General features: G+C 44.7%; 1 pseudogene; it reads left to right on the top strand.

Moving 5' to 3' along the window:
• The first annotated feature begins 750 nt into the window (after positions 1–750).
• LOC140330274 (U2 spliceosomal RNA) lies at positions 751–947 on the top strand (annotated as a pseudogene).
• The last annotated feature ends 4233 nt before the right edge of the window (positions 948–5180 follow it).

Genomic DNA, 5180 nt, shown 5'->3' with positions numbered 1-5180 from the left:
CAAAAGAAATTAAGATTAAGTCAGGGGTAAGGCAAGGGTGTCCATTATCGCCTGTTTTGTTCATATGTGTGATAGAATCGTTGATTAGGATGATAATGAGTGATAAGTGTGTGAGAGGTGTAGGGATTCCTGGGGGGAGTGGAAGGTGTCTCAAGGTGATAAGATATATGGATGATATTACTGTGATATGCAGAGATGTGGAAAGTTTGAGGAGGGTAAGGTTACTAGCGAGTATCTTTTGCAGTTTAAGTGGTTTTAAGATATGGATAAGAGTGAATGAAAGTTGTTTGGAATATGGAGAAGGTTTGAGAGTAGTGGGTGGAAAGAATGTAAGGGAAGTATCAAAGTACTAGGAGTAAAATTTGATAATGATTTGTATGGTTGGGAGAGTTGGTGTGAGGTAAGTGGAAAAGTAAGGAAGAAAGTGGGTTTATGGAGTATGAGAAATATGACAATGGAAGGAAGAGTGTTGGTGATAAAAGCTGTGATAGTGCCTATATTACTGTATTTGTTTCTAGTGTTTCCAGCGCCTGACAGAGTGTTAAAGAGGATAGTAAAAGATCTTTTTAGTTTTTTATGGAATGCGAAAATGGAAAAGTTAAGTAGGGTGAAAGTGGTTAAGTTGGGTGTGAATGGAGGAAAAGGGATGGTGGATGTGGAGAGGTTTTTAGGAAAAATGTATTGTGAAATATAATTATGATGATTTTGTTTTTGTTGATTTGAATATATGGAAATGTTATTTTAATTTAAATATTTTTTAATATGATTTTAAATAAAGAATTAAAAAAAAAAAATCTGGTCTTATCAGTTTAATATTTGATATGTCCCCGATCTGGGGACAATATATTAAATGGATTTTTAGGACAGGGAGATGGAAGTAGAGCTTGTTCAGTCCACTCCACACATTGCCCTGGTATTGCAGTGCTTCAAGGAGTGGTACAACTCTCTTATGATTTGGGATCCACCTCAGAGGAATGCTTCAGGCAGCAGGCAAGCCCTCCCTCCCCTGCTTGCTTGAAGCATAAGCAGCCAGCCCAGCTTTAAACCCACCAAGACTCTTCTCCTTGGAGCGGCGGTGCCCGGCTGGACTGGCGTTTGGAGGCGGGCACCTGCCAGCCTGCCCGGCTGGCCTCTCCCCTCACTACAACCGGCCCATACTGGGGCCCTTAATGGGTTATCGCTTCTCGGCCTTTTGGCTAAGATCAAGCGTAGAGAAGGGATCGTGACCCATAGGAGCCATGAACCTTTAGAAGCGATCATCACTGCTTGGACTCGCGTTTGGAGAGGTTGGTGTTTTTTTTCCCCTTACTGATGGAGACCCCTGGACCCCGGATCGTGTGCCCTGGCCCGCTGGAGCCGAGAGTTAAGAATTCAATTAAGATTTCTGTGGAGTCTGATGTTGCTGAGAAATTTGATGTGCGCTATATGGTCAGGAATGTGCTGTTGGGAACACTGCAAGCAAAGAGAGAAGATATCCTGTGCTGCAAAGACAACCGAAGAGATGAGTATTTCTTAACTTTCTTTGAATACTTGCCATATGCTAAATTTTTGAGTGTATTGAGGCAGAATTTACATAATGAGGATCTGTGTGGGCTGCGGTTTATGCCACTTATGGACCTTGAAGAGGTGGTGGTCACAGTGCATATGTTCAACCCCTTTTTCCCTTCCCTTGATGTCACCTTATTCCTGAGGAGATACTGTGAAAAAGTGCATTTCATTGGCAAAATCTTTAATTCGGAGGGGCTTTGGAGTGGGAAGTTTAAGTATCGAGTCAAGCTGCGCCCCAATCCTGAATCCTGGGATGGGGTACAACACCTGCCTCAGTACTTTTTTCTTGGCAAGGATAAAGGAGTTTTATTTTACAACGGGATGCCAAAGTTCTGTGTAAAATGTGGTCAGTTTGGACACAGCAGGGAGGGGTGCACGGTGGGAGCAGATTGCTGTAGAAGATGTGGTGTAACAGGGCACATGGCTAGAGACTGCCCTAAGGGGAAAGAATGCAATTGCTGTGGAGGGATTGGACATATTTTTTGGAATTGCCCTGTTCGCCAGAAATCCTATGCTGAGGCTGCAAGAGAAAAGGAGGAGGAAATTGATGAGCAATTGAGCTGGGAATCAGCTAGTGTTGGCACAGTATTTCCTGCTACAGTTCAAGAGGATCAGCAGCCTGTGTCCCCGGCTGCTGAAATCACGGAGGTGCCTGAAAGCCCCGAGCCATCTGCAGAAGGAGGTGTGGATGATTCACCCAATGGCTGTGAGGAAGCTGAGCCGACAGTTGAAGGAGGGACAGAGGGCCCCCCTGAAGTTGTTACATTGTATAAGGCGCTCCCTGCTCCTGCTGTCGTGGAGTGTGTGGTTGGAGGAGAGGACGGGTTTATGCAAATTGACTCAAAGAGGAATAAGAAGAGAAGGAAATCTGGACATGGCTCTGTTAGTGTTGCTGTGGATGATATGGATGTTTTGGAGTCACCTGGGATAGGAAATCACGCTGATGGCAGTCGGGTGAGACCACCACTTTTTTCTTATGGGACTAACCCCATTGATTATTACAATGCTTTCAAAGTTTTGGGCAGTAATGTTCCCTCTCCATAACAAGCATGGCATGTCTGCGGATTTGCTCTTTAAATGTGAGGAGCTTGAAATCGGCAGCAAGGAGAGTTACTATATTAGATTTTCTGGCTACCACTGACTGCAATGTGTTTTGCCTACAGGAGTGTGGGATAGACTATCATCCCAACTATAATTATTTGACAAAGGACTGGGTTCATGGCCAATCTCTGTGGTCAGGAGTCAATGAAAACAAGGCCTCTGGAGTTGGCATCCTTTTCAAGGGGGGAAATTTGACTTTGTTATCCTTTTAAGATTTAATCCCTGGCAGAGCCTTACTGGCCACCTTGGAGTTGGGTGGAAAGCACCTACGGATCCTGAACATATACGCCCCTGTGCTGAAACAGGAGCGAGCTGTTTTTTTGGACACTGTAAAAATGTTTGTTCCTGGTTCGGAACCTGTTGTTATAATGGGGGATTTTAATTGTATTCTACATGGGGAGACTAGACACTCTACTTACTATCACCATGACAAGACCTCAAAATTGTTAAGTGAGTTTATGGCTGATTGTGGTTTAACGGATGGTTGGAGGCAAGTGCGAGGTGAGGATCCAGGTTACACTTGGGCCAATAGCCAGTGCCAATCACGGATAGACTTTTTTTTGCTCACCAAAGACCTGGTGCTGGAAGACTCCTTTTTTTCAGACCACAAACTTCTCAAAGGAAAAGTGCAAGTAGCTGGAGTGGAAAGAGGGCCTGGTGTGTGGCGTTTAAACACAAAATTGTTTTTGGGTCCGTCTTTTGAAGACAGATTTGTGAGGAAATATACAGCACTAAAGCACAAACAAGGATTGTTTGCCTCCATACGGGATTGGTGGGACGACATGAAAGCGGAAATGCGCTTTTCTTTCAAAGCACTTGGCAAACAGGAAGGCTTACGCCGGAAAAGAGAGTATAAGATGCTCCATATGAAAGTTCAAGCGCTTTTGTCACTTAAACAGTGTGGCGTAATGGTGGATAGCAAACTAGCCAGAGCCAGGCAGGATTTGGCAAAAAGTATTATTGCAAAAGGAAAAGCTATCATTAACAGAGCTAAAGTTGAAAGCTTGGAACATGATGAGCAATGCTCGAGATTTTTTTTCAAAAAGGGCCTGGCATGCAAACAACACATTAAAAAGTTACAAGGCTGTACTGATAAACGGGGCATGATCCATGCGACAGAACAGTATTACGCAGAGCTTTTTGATGTTAAAAACGTTGATTACAGCGTGCTGAGGGATCACCTGGAGTTTCTGGATAACCCCCTGAGTGAAGCGGATAGGGAGGTTTTGGATCGTGATATCTCTGAGGAGGAAGTTTGGTCGGCCTTAAGAAGTTGCCCTAAACATAAAACACCCGGACACGATGGTCTCCCTGTGGATCTGTACCAACATTTTTGGGCGGTGATGAAGGAAGATTTTGTGGCAGTCTTTAATGAAGTTTTCAAGGATGGTCGCATGCCCAAGTCCTGGGAAATGGGGATCGTTATCCTATTACCGAAGAAAGGGGATCTGGAGTCCCTAGATAATTGGAGGCCGATCACTCTCCTGAACGCGGATTATAAAGTCTACGCCAAAGTGCTAGTGAACCGTTTGAGGAAAATTTTAGAAACACTAATCTATCCGGATCAGGTTTGTGGAATACCTGGGAGGAGCATTCACGACCACCTTAACCTACTGAAGGATGTGATCTGGTGGCAGTCCAGTAGGGGACAGAAGTTAGCAGTGGTCTCTTTGGATTTCCAAAAAGCTTACGACAGAGTGGCTCATGTCTGGTTGTGGGCAGTCCTGCGACAAATGGGTTTTCCAACTAGGATTTTACGCAGCTGCCAAGGAATGTATGAACGAGCATCTAGCAAGATAAGTGTGAATGGAAATCTCACGAAGGCGATTCCCTTGCAGTCTGGTGTTAAGCAGGGCTGTCCTTTATCTCCACTTCTTTTTATTTGTGCTTTGGAGCCCTTGTTACGGAGCTTAAAGTCGGATAAGGTTATCAGCGGCATTCCTTTGCCTGTCAGCGGTGGGAAAACAATCAAAACCCTGGCGTACATGGATGATGTTTCCATCCTCTGTGATTCCAGCAGAGCGGTACAAAGGGCGGTTTGGAGAACGCAGCTGTTCTGCACGGGGACTGGTTTTAGTCTTAACGTTCAGAAATGCGGATGCTTGCTTGTCGGTGAGTGGGCCCATGAAGACATGCCTATACCAACACAGAGAGACCCCCAAAAGATCTTGGGTGTACTTTTTGACGAAATTAACGATGGGCGAGCCAGCTGGGAGGCATGCATAACAAAGACAAGGAAGAAAGTGGAGTTTTGGAAATTGCGGAAGTTATCTATTACTGGAAAAGTTTTGATCATTAAAAATGTTCTTTTGCCAATTCTGACCTTTTTGAGCCTTGTGTATCCCCCAAGTGACAGGATCTTGTGCAAGCTGACAAGACTTTTTTTTGTCTTTGTGTGGGGCTCGAAGGCGGAGAAGCTAGAGCGTTCTATTCTGCACAAACCCTTGGAGAAGGGAGGAAAGGATGTGCCGGATCTAAAGGAGCAGCTATGGATCCTTTTCTTTACCCATGTGTTACGGAAGGCAAGATCT

Source organism: Pyxicephalus adspersus, chromosome 4, assembly GCF_032062135.1.
Source record: "Pyxicephalus adspersus chromosome 4, UCB_Pads_2.0, whole genome shotgun sequence".
Classification (NCBI taxonomy): Eukaryota; Metazoa; Chordata; class Amphibia; order Anura; family Pyxicephalidae; genus Pyxicephalus; species Pyxicephalus adspersus.
The sequence above is the reverse complement of the archived record's forward strand: the minus strand, read 5'-3'. Positions and strand labels throughout refer to the sequence as shown.